Source organism: Ursus arctos, unplaced genomic scaffold (assembly GCF_023065955.2).
Source record: "Ursus arctos isolate Adak ecotype North America unplaced genomic scaffold, UrsArc2.0 scaffold_24, whole genome shotgun sequence".
NCBI classification, from domain to species: Eukaryota; Metazoa; Chordata; class Mammalia; order Carnivora; family Ursidae; genus Ursus; species Ursus arctos.
Window position 1 is genome coordinate 8,052,315 of NW_026622919.1, and position 15,421 is coordinate 8,067,735.

Here is a 15,421-nt window from a genome sequence, read left to right on the forward strand (position 1 = left end):
CCTCCCCCTCTTCCTTTTCCTCCTCCTCTCTCTCTCTCTCTCCCTCTAATACATACACATACATACTTCATTTATTGTGCACAGCTCAATAAGCCTGTCGGCCTGTAATTTCTTTACCCAGCATTCATTGGATACACCTCTCTTTGTCAAATTTTAATTAACTGTAAGAGAAAAGCTATGTGGCTCAGCTCATCGGTGTTCAGGAGGGACCTTAAACAGCAGGTTGAGGACCAGTCTATGTATCAGTTCACCTTGGAGCAGGTGCCCACTCCTGATCTGATCCTTCTGGGCACTCCAAACAAAAAAGAGCTCAGCTCTTTCTTGGTCAAGCAAATGGGTTTAAAAAGAAAAAGCCTGGGGCGCCTGGGTGGTGCAGTTGGTTAAGTGTCTGACTGTTGGTTTTGGCTCAGGTCGGGATCTCAGGGTCGTGAGATGGAGCACCATATTGGGCTCTGCACTCAGCGGGGATTCTGCTTAATTAAGACTTTCTCTCCTACTGTGCCCACCCCCACTCTGTCTCTGTTTCTCTCTCAAATAAATAAATAAATCGTTAAAAAAAGAAAGAAAGAAAGAAAGAAAGAAAGAAAGAAAGAAAGAAAGAAAAAGAAAAAGGCTGATTGTCTTAGCCTGGATTTCTTAGAAACGAGAGCCAAAGGCAAAATTTACGTGCTAAAATGCATTGGGAGGTATACCAGAGAAGCAAGAGTGAGGGGGGAAAGGAAGGGAATAGCACGAGGAAGTCAAGAAAGTAAATCTGAGGCATATCATTGAGCTGGCCGTAGCTTCTTAAAAGAGTAAGTCTGGATGCTCAGTCATGGTTATGAAGCGCTGCCTTAAAGAGACGGAAGGGGACTGCTGAGTCTCAGAACTGCTTGTTGGGAGGTGCAGAGGGGGTGAGAGAAGACACGTGCACGTGCTTTATCTCATAATGCCTTCTCATCCCCTGCTGCTTTGGTCCAAGCCCACCTCCCCCGTGCTTCTGAATTGCATTACCCGTCCCTCCAGGCAGCTGCTGTGGGTCTGTCCGGGGGCACGTGGGCACTGCACCTGCTGTGGGTCCAGCCACCATGGAGAGAAACTGAGTCTGTGCTTCTGAGCAGTCTGAGACCGTTGTTGATGTTAGGAGGTAACCAGCTGCAGGTGAGACTTTAGGAATGGCACATTATATTAGTCATGGTTCTCCAGAGAAATAGAACCAATAGAATGTGTACAAAAACGGAAAGAGATTTATTATAAGGAATTGGCTCATGTGCTTATGGAGGCTAGCAAGTCCTAACTTGCAGTATGGGCAGGCAGATGTGAGAACCAATGGCACCATTCTGGGCCACGGGCAGTCTGCTGGAGAATGTTTTCTTACTCTGGGAAAGGTCCAGTTTTTTTCTTCTAGTCAGTCCCTTCGCCTGATTAGATGCGGCCCTCCTACATTATAGAAGACAGTTTGCTTTAGTCTACCAATTAAGATGTTACTCTCATCCAAAAACACCCCTGCAGAAACAACCAGAATAATAGTTGGCCAAATAACTAAGCACTCCATGGACTAGTCAAGGTGACACATAAAATGAACCATCATGCCTGAGAATTTCTGGGCTTGCTCAAGAAATTCTCTGCCAAGGTCCAGAATTCAGGCAGGATCACTCGGAACTGGGGTGGAGCAGACTGGTCCTAGACACTGGACTCAGCACACAAATTGACCACCATGTCTGATACCAGATTATTACCATATGGTTCATTATTGTTGTGCAGAGATTATCACTGATCATGTGTTTATCTTTAAATTCTGTTGACTTGCCTCTTGCTGATGAAAACTTGATGGTTTAAACTAGTTATACTTTGAGGATATTTTTTGCCATGCTTGAGAAGAATGGATAAAAAAGAATTTTCAAAGCTGAACTTTGTCTTTTGCTAGGAAACTATCGTTCCAAGCTATAGCCTTTGCCTTCCTAATCATGTTTTCTTTGGTGGAAGGACAATGAGCCATGGCCTAACCCTGATAGACCAGAGCAAGCATACCGTGTGAGCCTGAGTGTGAGTGTGCCAGCAGAGGACTGGGAATGTGTGCTCCATATAAATGGAAATGATGCTGTCTTGAGGTCTTACTGTAAGTTTGTCTTCTTTCTCTTCCTTGAATGATTCCTTATAGATTTTTGACCTGCCCCGCAGCACCGCCCACTCTTCTGTTCATCTGCAGATGCACATTCTCACTCACGACAGGGCCCGCTTGTTTCAGTTGTAAGCAACCTAACAAAATTGCTGATGATGTAGTCCGATGCAACAAAAGTGTTAATGATGATGTGGCATGCATTCTCTTTTTCATGCTAACTCTTGGAAATCTGGGGTGCATTTTCCACTTACAGCACGTCTCAGTTTGGATTAACCGTGTTTCAGATGCTCATTAGCCACTCGTGGCTCGTGGCTGCCATATTGGGTAGCATGGCTCTTGAACGACGGATCCAAACCTTGGCTGCAGGTCGGGATCGTCTGGGGATTTAAAATACGAACACCGAGGTCCTCCCCTGCAGCGATTCCGATTTAATGGGGCTGGGTTGAGGCCTGGGCTCCTCAGGTGACTTTTATACTCAGGCTTGAGAAACACTGGTCTATAGGGCGTTCTCCCTGGGAAGGTGAGTCCTTCCCCCCGCCCTCCCCTCCCCCTGCTCTGGCCAGACCTCTCTTCCCTCCATCCCCATGAGACCCACATTGTAAACAGAAATTAAGCAAGCTCTAACTTGGGTCACGGGGAGAAGAAAAACAGAAACAGGATGGTATTAAATTCTGTCTGACAGGCAAGAGTGAACAAGCTGAAAACATTTGTCTTCTCTGGGTCTGTTTACCAACAGGCTTGGTAATTATTTGCTTGCGACTGCCCTTTATGCTTGCAGTGTGTTTCCTGATCTCTCTTTGCCAGAGCGTTCTCTGAGAATTGAGAATCACTGATGGACACTAGAGATTTGGCAAGATGTCCCCCCACGTTCCACCGGGAGCTTCCAGCGGAAACAGAGGCATTCTGTGAGGGATCTGGGTTCCCGGAGACCCCTCCAGGAAACCAAGGGTATCGTGGCTTCTGCAGAACCCATTTTTCTCTGTGCCCGAGACAAGCCAACTCTCCTTCTCCACAAATAGAAACCAGTCCAGACAAACCACAGAGACTCGGGTTTCCAAATGTGTCCCGAAAAGATTGTTTCAGGGAAGTGGACAAATGAGGCATGAGTAATTCAATCAGCAGGGAAAAAAACAGTGACGTCCCACATCTGAAACCCAGGGTGTCGGCAGGCAGCTGTCTGGCAGTCCCAGCAGCCCACATACACCTGGGGCCCCATCTGCCCCATCGGGCCCTCACATTCAAATTAGACTTCCTGGGGAGGGTGCAGAGCTGGAGGCCATGCGTCTTGGGGAACAGAAAATTGCTGAGGGCTTTCTGGGGGCTGAACAATATATGGAGAATAGAATCACTGGGATGATGTCATGAGTTGCTTGGTTTTTACTCTGTTTGGATGTTCTCAATCTGGAAGTCATAAAGTGAATTATCTGGCCCACGCGAGAGCTTTTTGCTTTAGCGAACATGCCGAGTACACATAGCCCAGCCTTTGCCACAGAGCTGGACAGCCCTCCATCTGCTAGGATGCCAAACCCTGTATGTTGACCTCCGGGTAGAGGAAGTGAGCCAGGCTGTCCACCCTTACCGATCCAACCTGTCACCCAGAGCCTGTAATTGCAAATGCCAGTTGGTATCAAGGGTACAGTGTGGCTGTGGGTAAGACAGTCGGTAGAGCTCAATGAATAACTCACACAGGAACGCATCCCATGAATTTACTAACGACATCCACAGATAATCACCTTGCCTACCAACACGGTTCACATAAGGTCAACCACATTCCCTATGCTTTCCTAGAGTCTGTGTTCTCCTTTCATATACAGGTGCGGAGACAGGGAACAGGATCTTGATGACCAAACTTTTCCTCGCTCTGTTCCCAACCAGCATAGTGTACTTGTGTAACTGTTTTAACGAGATAGTCTCAGTGTTCATTTCTGTCATGTGTAGAAACAGAACCACGGTTCCCATAATCCTAAGCTAAAAAGAGAATTAACTGGTTCACAGAGCTGAAAAGTCCAGGGACTCTGGCCAGCTTCAGGCGTGATCTGGTCCGGGGGCATCAATGATATCATCAGGCCTCTGCTTACTTTTCTCTTCTTCAGCTCTGCTGTGCTCAATGTTGGCTTAATTCTTGGGTTCTCCGAGGTGGCAACATAGCCTCCTGCTGACAGTTCCAGTCCTGTGAACCTCCAGCTTCAAGTCCAGTAGAAATAAGGCCATCTCCTCTCAGTAGCTCCCTTAAGGTCTGATTAAACCAACTTATATCACAAGTTGAACCAGTTGGACCAATGACTGTCACTAGATGATTGGAATTACACCCATCATCTGGAGTAGGTCCATAGTCTGCTTCCTGGAGCCCAGAATGGAGCTTCAGCTGAACCCCCACGGTATGAGAGTGGGCAAGGAGGTCTCCCCAGGGGGAGCTGCCTGGTCTCTCCAAGAGGGAGCCTTCATACTCTTGGTCCTTCCTGCTTGATTCCATTGCTCCTTCTTGGATGGGACACACTGCAGCGATTATGCTCTGGCTGTTTTTGGTGGCCGTGTCCTGGCCTGCCCAGAGGCTACCATCAGATTGAGGGCCTTGCAGGACCCACTAGAGATCATAAGAAAAGTGCTTTGTAAACTGTCCAGCGCATCACAAACTCAAGTCCTCTTTCTACCATTATTTCTTAGGACCTGTGAATTTCGCTCCTTCCTTTACTTCTTTAGTCTGAATGACTGAAAACTTGGGGCATTATTCTCCAGAGAGGCAACAGAGCACGGACTCTGAAGCCACCGTCCCCAAGTCCAAGTCTAGGCTCTGCCGCTGACTAGCCTGGTGGCCTTGAACAAGATACTCAGGACCTCTGTGCCTTGGTTTCCTCATCTGTAAGTTGGGGGCAATAAGATGATCTCCCTCATTAATGAGTTATTACCTGTCAAATGCCCAGAGCAGTGTCAGGCATCTTGCACGTGCTCTGTAGTGAAAATAACAGCTTTTACTCTTTCTTAGGAAGTGTGTTCTCCTGTCCAGGGGTCATCAAACAGAAATTAATTTCTAAGCCTCTCGTAAAGAGACGCTGTGGCAGGAGGCGTTCATTCGGGGTCTTGGTGTCTAAAAGCCCCGAGTCTATCTTGTTGGCAACGGGATGTCACCATTTTTTGAAAAGAATTTAAACTCAGACTCGGTCTGGCCTTAGTAAAGCTGCTTTATTTAGCACATCAGAAAAGTAGTTGGGAGCAAGGAACTCTGCACCGTGTGCTTCATGGGTCTGGTGTCAGGACCCAGGCATGACCGGGGCCCATGGGGTAAAGGTGCCCCGAGAGCCTGACCCGCCAGTGTCACCCCTGCTGGCACCACCTCCGCCCTGGCAGGAAAATGCTCCTTCAAAGGCGTTCTTTTGCTCGCTGTGTATTCTTATCCTAACAGCCCTCCCACCTCTGGCCCCCACAGAACCGCTGTAGCGAAAAGGCCGTCAGCTCTGCACATCCTGACTTGGCCGGGAAAGCTGCTGCAGGTTGGGGCTTGTGTCTGGAGGGATTTGGTTTTGATGCGCGGGCTTGGTGTTGTCGTCTCTCTCTCCCTCTTGGAGCACAGACACGACAGGGACATCGGTTCCACGGGAGGGACTTTTCACTGCCTTACGGTTTGGATAGGATCCACCACTGATGGAAACCCCCTAACATTTCGGGGAAAACCTGGGCAGTACATCCGAGCAGGAGGAAGAGGCAGAAGAACGGAGACGTGACAACCCGCAGCCTGGTGACGATGGGGCTCAGGGGACCAAGCAGGCCATTTAAGTCTCCCTCGCTCCCCCCAGACTCCTGAACCCACAAGGACAGCTGGAATCCATTCCTAAAATTCCTTGGAAAGAAGAAATCCACACCCTCTCCCAGGCTTGTGTGCAAGAGTGATCGCCAGAACTGGGCTCCATCAGTCTTTGGGACAGATGGTTCTTTGTGGTGGGGACAAGCCTATGCATTGGAGGCTGTCGGGCAGCACCAGGTATCAGAGGCACCCCTCCCACAGTTGGAACCCCAGATGTCTCCGGATCCTGCCCAGTGTCCCCTGGGGGGGGGGGCAGAGCTCCCTGGTTGAGAACCATCGCCCTAGATGGTACATCCTTCCCACACTTGAAGGCCTACTGTGTGCCAGGCTTGTGCCAGGTGCTGGTTAAATCAAAAACAGTAGGCTCCTATCCTCAGACTCGGAAGAACAGAGTTGAAATCGCGTGCAAATTAGTGTAAATGCATAGAGCATGGATTGGTGCATCCAGGGTAAATGAATCCTGTGTCCACGCCAAGAAACACCTATGTTCCGTTCAAGGCGTTACTTACTGTCTTCCGAAAGAACCCTCACTGGCCCCAAGGCCTTCTTACTTCACCACCCCTCGAAACCATCCTGTCCACCCTCCCCAGTGGAAAGGAAGCAGCTGCTCCCAGTCTCCTGAAGAACCACACTTCAGAGGCTTGGCCAGCGTCCTCTGCGCCTCCCTCTCTCCAGGCAGAATTCCAGGTCTCTAACCTCCTGGGAGGCATTGTGGGTAATGCCGACATCGTGCCAAACATCTGGATGAGAACAGCAAGATGTGGCCAGTTCTTCCAAAGTTTCCACGCTGTGCTGCTGGGATAGAATGTGAAAGTGTCCCTCTTCGCCGTGCCGGGACATCCGTGCTCGATCGGCAGCCCTCGGCTTCCAGCTCTGCAGGGGGGCCCCACACATGGGCTCCACTGCCCTCTCCCTACTTGCTTGGCCTGCTCAGCTCACCATGGGACCGAGGGCAGCTACAGTGCCATCCTGACTCCCCTGGTCCCTTCCCTGGCAGCCCCAGCCCCGCTTTTGTGGTAGTGTCTCGAGCGGATGCTCAGAAACCAGTCAATACCTCTAGGTGTCTGATGTGATGTATAAAAACAGTCAGACGTCCCCCCGACACCTTAGCTCCCCCCGGTTAGAGAGAAACGATGTATGATTCTGAGACTTAGCGTCACTTCTCCATCCTACTTTTTGATAGAAAACTATCAAGAAAACCTGAACCAAGTTCCCTGTCCCAGTTGAACTCATGAAAATAATCACAGATGCAAAATAGGAGCTCTAAGTAAAAAAAAAAAAAAAGCAGTTGGCTCACACCGTGCCCCTCTCCTGGCAAAGAAGCCAGCGACATCGCGGTGCTCCGGCCTTGGAAGGGCTCCTCTCCCAAGACATTCTGTTCTCGAAGAGACCCCGTAGCTTATTTTCTGCGTGGCCCTGGGTAAGATGTCAGAGGAAGGGCCCCAGAGCCGGCTGACTCCCCCAAGGGGTCGCCCGTGGACTGACTGTTAGGTGTGGGACTCCACCAAAACCCGGATTCTGGAAACAGCCTCCTGAAGGTTGCACATACGTGGCAACCCAGAAATCTGGTCGTTCCCGGCTTTCAGCTGCCCGTGCCTGGGCCAGTGAAGGTGGATCACGGGTGGTGTAGTTAACAACACGGAGCAGCACGGAAGGCATTTTTCCTCTTGCTCTGAAGCTGAGAACGTCCGCAGCCCCGGACATCCTGGCCAGCCGCAGTCTCGAGGGTGCTCCGCCCCCAGAGACCTTTAAAAACAGCGTAGATAGCTGTGTCCTGAGTGTTCCTAGCACGGGCCCCAAGGTGAGAGGTAGATTGGACCCTCCGTGGAAATACCTTTCGGCCTCGGGGGGTGGCTGTTATTGGTGAATGACGTGCATGAACGGGCCCCGTCACACATCGTGGGGGCTCCCTGAAGCCTCTCCCCTCTGTCGTAACACCATTTCCAAGGGGCCAGGCCAGAGCTGCTCCCGCCTCCCCGACACCCAGCAAAGTCTGGAGGGATCGCATTCCCCCTCCACAGATCCTTCCCAGAGGGGAGGGTAGCCTTCATTGCCCGGCCAGAGGTTCACCCTGGAGGAATATTTGCACTCTGGGGATAATGTCAGCTCCCTGGGGATCCAGGGACCCCCTGTCCCATCCGACACCATTTCCCAGCCCCGAGAACAGTATGTGGCACAAAATAATATTGGTTGAATGAATGAATGAATGAATGAATGAGAGGAAAGTGGGTTTAAAGCATTACTTTCCAGCCAAAGTTCTTCCCCTCCCTTTTTACCCTGGAGTGCTTTCAACAAACATATGGGAAGAAAAATGTTATAATCAATCTCCATATGCCCATCACCAGCTTCAGTCATTATTCAGCCAAATTCGCCTGGTTTTATTTTATTTTATTTTTTGCTTTTATTCTGGAAATGTATAAACATACAAACAGGAGACTACCATAATAAACCCCATGTGCGCATCACCCAGCTTCAACTACTACCATGCTAGCGACCCAGCCACAGTGCACTGAGCTCACGGGACACAGTTTTAGACCCCCCCCCCCCCCTTGTAGGAGTAACCAAATCCGTTCATTTCTGGGCTGTTAGGAGAGAAACAAACCTAACATCTTATAATTACATCCAACTTCCTTTCTGGAAAGAGATCCAGAAAATGGCTTTTCTTCTTCTTCTTCTTCTTCTTCTTCTTCTTCTCCTTCTCCTTCTCCTTCTCCTTCTCCTTCTCCTTCTCCTTCTCCTTCTCCCTTTGATCTGAGAAGCAGCCCCCAGATGTCAGGCTGTGTGCATGTAAATGCAGACATGGAAACACATATAAAAGTACCCCCCCCAGCGGGTCATTATCTATGTTTATCTTATCAGAATACTCCTAAACCAGGCCCACTTAGAACAAGGCGTCCCCAGTTCAGTTTATAAATCCAGCATCCCAGGCGGAAAACAATTTGAAAGGCAGCATTGTTTCTGGACAAGGCTGTGACTGTGATAGCAGAGTGTGTATGGCTTCTGTCTGCTAATAAATTGCCGGCCCCAGGGTTGTGGCCAGGGACCTTGGCAGGATGTTACGCCCTGTGTCTTCCCCTTCCCAGGCCCATCAGCCCAATGGCCATGTAGAGATGCAGACAGAAGAGCGTTTAGGGAGCTCCTGGGATCATGGAGTCGTAGATTCTGCTCTCAGGGCCTTGGTCCCCACCACGGGACACGTCCCTGGCCATGACTCCGGGCTTCTCGGAGGGTGGACTCAGCTGGGGAGATCGAATCCAGGGGTCTGCTCTGTGGTGTAGTGAGCTCCTCATTCTGGATACTTGGCTCTTTGGTTTCTGTGCGATGGTTTGGTGGTGGCAGTGGGCACGGACAGTGATTGTGGGAGGTAGTGGGCCACAGTCTTTCCCGCCTCCCTCCCACGACCCAGCTTCACCCTGGGCTCTTATTGGGAGCACATCGAGAGACATCTTCATCTAGGGGCGGTCAGGGAAGTTTTTGCCAAGTACATATACAAAAGTACTTTGTAAAACCATGAAAGGCCAGGTGAAAGTGGATGTCGTCATTAGGGGAAGAAACAGACAAGAAGTCTTGTCCCGCATCGGGCTCCCTGCTCAGCGGGGAGCCTGCTTCTCCCTCACCTCCCTGCTCCTGCTCTCTCTCTCACTATCTGTCTCTCTCTCTCCAATAAATACATAAAATATTTTTAAAAATAAAAAGGAAAGCAAGTTTATGGAGGTGCTAAAAAGAGACTAGTAGGTGTGTATGGGTAAATTGGAAAATTCTTGATGGGGAATGGCGGTAGATGAGAAGCAATTTTCCATGGAAATCGCAGAGTTGGGGGCAATGAGATTGCCCTAAAGATAAGAGTTGTTTTTATGCCAGGCAGCAGGCAACCCCTGAAGGCTCTTGAGTGAGACAAGCATGGTGAGGAATGACCATGAAGCCCAGCAGGGAAGAGGAACGGACTTTGGAGTCTGCTCTTAGTGTAACCATGCAAGTGCCCTTCAAGCTCCCGGCCTTGGGTCTTTGATGGTAGAGCGGGAGCGAATATTGGCCACCCCCATCCTGCAGCTCTCCTGGTAGGACACCTTTGAAATAGTGGCCATTGTTCTTTGTGCCTTAGAAAGACCATCTGTGAGTGCAGTGGAGAATGGGGGTGCTTTGAAGGAGGGAGCAACGAGAGGCCGAAGCTGAGGTCCGGATCCAGGTGGGGACCCGAGGGAGGACCCAGGCACAGGCCGAAGCTCTGCTGCTCCTTCCCACCCCAGAGACCCCCACGGAAATGCCGGCCCCTCTGCAACCTGCCTTCCCCTCCACCCCCACCCCTACACCCATTCACTCTTGATCCCACCAGTTAACCTGTTTCCTTCTGAGTCCTTCGCAGGCTGTAATTATATATACTTTCCTCTCTCCTTAATTATTATCTCTGTCTCTCCTCGCAGACTCTGTGCCCCGCACCAGGGTTTGTTTCACCACACCTGGCGTCCAGGTGTTACAGATGCCCCCTCCCCGCCCCCACTGCCCCGGACTAGTCTCCTCGGGCCACGGTAACCAATTACCACGAACCGAGGGGCTTAACACAACAGAAATGGGTTCCCTCCCCTTGCTGGAGGCCGGAAGTCTGCAGTCAGGGTGTGGGCAGGGCCACCCTCCCTCCGAAGGCTCCAGAGAAGAACCTTCCCTTGCCTCTTCCAGACTCTGGTGGTTCCAGGCACCTCTTGGTTTTGGCGGCATTGGTCCAGTCTCTGCCCCCACCCTCACGTGGCCCTCTCCTCTTCCGTGTGTCCCTCTTCTGTTTGTCTCTTCAACAGACACTTGTCGTGGGATGTAGGGCCCTCCCGGATAATCTCAGTCAGTACCATCTCCAGACCCTTAACTTAAATACATCCACAAAAACCCTTTTTGCAAATAAGGTCACATTCACAAGTTCTGGGAGATGGGTGTCCCTTTTTGGGGACCACCATGCAGCCCACCACGCCCTCCTTTGTGCAACGTTCTCCTGGAATAAAGATGTTTTGAGCAATAGCGACTTGCCACGTGCCCACTGGGTGCAGCGCACTGTTCCAGGCCCAGGACTAGCCTCACATGACCCAGGAAGTGTCCGGCTCTCAAGGAGCTTGCCTTCTTTTTAGTGGGAAGGGGCCTGCGATGAGCAAATGCAAATGAGCATGAATGTGTCAGATGATGGACAAACGTGAGGAGGAGGAAAGTCAAGCCAGGAACAAGGTGGAGCGCGTGGGATAAGTGGTGGAGGCGGACTGTACTTCGATGGGCGCCCAGGGGAGGCCTGCAGGGGTGGGGGGGATTGGGTACAGTAACCAGAAGTGGATTTCCCATTGCTGCCCTTCTTGGCATTCCTGACCTCTGACCTCTGTGTAGGCCATTTCCGTGACTTCCAAAGAATTCAGTACCAGACCCAGGAAAGGGGCAGATCTCTCTCCAGGGAGGAGAGAACGAAGGAAAGACCTAGGGTGGGTCTGGGGATGCTCCCAGAATGGGGGAACTTGAGTTGCAGCTGGCTCAGGGTCTATAACCCCACAGAACTGGCTCTTTCTTGAGGAACCTCAAAGCCAGGGCAGCTACCAAACCAGGGGCTCCCCGGTGGTGAGGGCCGTGGAGGGGAGCGCCCTGGAGACGCCCCAGAGGTGGCAGAGTGGCAAGCCGCTGAAGTCACAGGGACTGTGGTATCTGGGGGACATGGAGGAGACAGTTCCTTTGAAGCCTGTGAAACAGGAGCAGAGCAGGAAACTGCAAAGGATACCGGAGCTCAGGGAAGTGTCCCGAAGGAGCCAATTCCAACTTTTTGGACTACGGTTTAAATAAGTAAGCAAACTGTGCTGAGAATGAAGTACCGTCTTCAGCCTAACTGTGCATGTTCTGGGTTCTGTGAGGTCGGCCACCCAGCACCCAGAGACCCCGGGCGTGGTCTTGGGCGCCGGCACATCTCAGCAAGCAAGTGACTGCAGGCCGGGGACCCCAACACTGCCTTCTCTCTCTCTCTCTCTCTTCTTCCTCCTCTCCTTCCCTCCAAACTCCCTGAGCATGGCATGTCCCTTCAAGAGTCAGAGCACGAAGCAGGGCACAGCAAGCTGACCATCTTTTTCTCCAAAGAGCCAGAGGGGCATTTTAGGCTTTGTGGCAATCACACAGTTCTGCCCTTTTAACCCCAAAGCAGCCGTAAATAGTAGACGTGGATGGGTGTGGCTGGGTGCCAGTTAAATTCGATTTACAAAAGCAGGACAGGTCAGGTTTGGCCCGTGGCCAGAGTTTGCCGACACGTGATGCAGACAGTGGGGAGCTATCGAGTGTTCTTGAGCAGAGGAGTAGTCTGCTCGGAGAGGACGGCTGCGGCAGCGGTGGGTGGCAGAGACGGGCCCCGGGCAGGGAAGACTGCAATTCCCTTGGCTCGGGGTCTCCGACTGAGCTCTGGCTCCTGAGGACGCAGCAGTTTTCCTAAGATAACGTGGCCTCTACCACACTTCTGGAAAGCAGGATGTTCGCTACTCTGGGACCACCCAAGGAGCGGACGGTTTACTGATCTCATTTTTAAATAAAATATTTTAATAACGTTTACGAGTTCTCTCCAGGCCAGGACCCTCCCGGCATCTGGGCTGCGTCTGGTTAAAGAGTGCTTTGCGGGCAGCTCTGCCGGTCTTGGAACCCTTGTGTTTGGGTTAAAGATGGGAAGGAGGGAGAGAGGGAGGGAAGGAAGTCCCCCGGGCCACAAGCATGCTGGTTGGTCGGTCGGCGGCCTGCGCAGATTTGGAGAAAAGCAAGGCCTGTGGGGAGCCAGGTGCCTGGGGCAGAGGGCAGCCGAAGAGCAGGGTGGGCCCAGGCGAGCGGTGGTCGAGGTACCTGCTGAATTGGGAGGCTTGCCTTTTGACCTAGATTGGGGCAGGGGGTAGGGGGCGGTTTGCTTTGGATTTTGGTTGTTCCTTGTTTTGTTCCATTTTCATCTGGGGACTCTCCCTAATATAAAATTGATCCAGATGTTTGGTTTATATGAAGATATTTGGCATCTGATAAAGCCCACAGGATGCTGACGGAATTTAATATTCTTTTAGTGCTGGGTGGACCCAAATCGCGTTACCACCACCACTTCCTGGCAAACAGGTCTTGCCCGAGGAAGTGGACCCTGCAGAGGCCAGAGCCCAGTTCAGGCCCCGAGGGCGGGTGAGGCAGCCGGCTGCTCATAAGAAACGCAATGCCATTCTCTCTGCTTCCCTTCTCCCCGCAGCCCCCCTCGGGCTGTGTGTGCAGTGGCTCGTGGACACTGAGACATGTGTCCATCCCTGCTCTCCTTTCTCTCCTCACCCCACCCCATCTCATGGCCCGAGTTGAGCAGTTTTACGAGAATGCACTCAGCATGGATGGATAGACATACAGTCGAGGCAGACGGGGACAGACTGCAGTCGGCTTCTGGGTGGTGGGAGAGGCCTGTTCCCTGTCCCCTGATTCCTCAAGGCCAGAAATCACACCCCCTTTGAAGCCCCACTGACCCCATTTTGACAGTGTCCTAGCTGGGAGGGAAGTATCTGGTCCAGAAACCTGTACGTAGGCCCTCAGGGCCCCGTGAATGTTGCAGAGAAAACTTCCACAAACAAAAGACATCCACACGTGAGCATGAGTCAGGGGTGAGTCAAGTGACATCACTGGCTTTATTTATATTTAGTTCCCACTGGGGAATAATTCTCAAAAATGCCACCGGTTCACTCTCGTGACATTAGTGGCATTAATCTTCAATGGCTGAAATTATTTCAGGCACTGTTTCAGTTGCAAACAGCATTTGGTCCAGCCCCCAGAAGGTAAGTGTTCTCAGGGAAAAGAAAAAAAAATTAGCTCTTGCATTTCTGGCTAATATGTAATTGTGGTGTTAACCCTTGTATCTAAGTCTGTTGGTGGGATGCCCGGTCATCCGTTTCCAGAAGGTTGGACTAGCTAACCACTTTAAGAAAAAAAATAAATCTCGGGAAGGCTAGACCCAGGGTCAGGTAGAGATGTGTACAGATACGCAGAGGACGCTTAGGACCCAGCGCAGTGCGTTTTCCACAGAGAGAAGCAGAGACGGGGAAGGTGGTGACCTTCCTGCCGAAGGTCACTGCTGGGAGATGGGTGAGTGGGACTTGAGCTGCAGGGTTGGCTGTGTCTCTTGCCCTGCCCTCGGGGGCCTCAGTGAGGACCTCACTTCTGCATCACCTGGGGTACTTGGTCAATAGGCTTCATCCTCAGGGAGTTGGCATCCACGTTTTGAAAAAGCTCCCAAATGCTCCCCCATCCCTAGGCTGCCCTTCTGCTTAAAATCTCCATTTATACGATCACTCCTTTCAGACGAGGGTTCAGGAGGTCTCGATATGTGCAGAGACAAGATCTCACCTAAAGTGGAGTGACCCTTTCCATACTTGCCCCTTCCCACCAAGGGCGCGCTCCCTTGCATGTTTGGAATGTCTGGTCTGGTTTTTCTGCTCTGGAGGTTTCCACGGGACTGCTGCTCCCCAGGGCTGTGCTTTTGTCGGCCTTCCTGCCCCCCTCTGGCGTGCCTAAAACCATCCCTTGCCCTGTGGGAAATAATTTGGCTATTTAAGGCCACTGTGAAGTCTGTGAGCTGCTCCTGCCCTAATGATCTCCTTCCATTGCTAGCTGAAGCCCTGTTAAAGTCGGGGAGCCCCTAGGGGACATCCGGGGGAACTAGTGTAACACACACACACAGTGTAACACACACACACACACACACACACACACACACACACACACACTGTCTGGAAAGCAGCCTTCAGAGGGGTATTGGTCTCAGGTGGAGGGCAGCCCAGCTGTGGATATACTCACGCCTGCTTGTCCAGCATGAGGTCATGGCTGTGGGGCTCCCAGTTAGAAAAGTTGCATTGTTTGCCCAGAAAAATATTAACCTCTTTCCTTTCCTGCAGTAATGCTTGGCCGCCGGGCCGCCCTCTCCTCGCCTGGCACGGCTTCCGTCGCCAACAATGGTGATACTTTGCGCTTCCCCTGGGCCCTTCATTTGGGCATCTCAGGGCCTATTCTTGTTGTGCGGGTGCCTGCAAAGCACAGCTTCCTCATTCAGAGGCTGGAAACAGGCCCCAGCAGGCCTGGGAGGGATCCCTGGCGTCAGTGCACACTTGTCTTCTCCGAAGTTCACAGTTAATCAGCACAGAGCATTTGCCAGCCAGCTCAAGGGGGCTGAAGCCCCTGGGCTCTTCCTGATGTGGGGCCAGCTTTGGGCCGTTGTTCAGCAGAGTCATGCCAACCTTGTACACCAAGGGGCCCTCTGATGCTCCCTGTTGCAAGCAGGACACCCCCAGGGGCCCTCTGATGCCCCCAGTTGTCAGCGGGACACCCCCAGGGGCCCTCTGATGCCCTTGGCTCTCCAGGCGGTGTGTAGCCTCGGGGATGTCACTGAGCCTCTCAGAGGCTCAATTTCTGCTTGTGTCCAATCGGAGTAACACACTGGAAAGATCTGGAAGCTCCAGAGTGGAACCTGCAGAGCGTTTAGCTCGGTCTGGGCAAACACTGGCTCAGTAGAAGGTGGC

The 15,421-nt window shown here is 51.7% G+C and overlaps 1 protein-coding gene across 14 annotated transcripts in view; it reads left to right on the forward strand.

Annotated features, from left to right (window-relative positions):
• Positions 1–15,421, forward strand: part of SLC39A11 (solute carrier family 39 member 11) — a 565,309-nt gene that overhangs the window by 360,213 nt on the left and 189,675 nt on the right. The gene's annotated exons all lie outside the window — the stretch shown is intronic.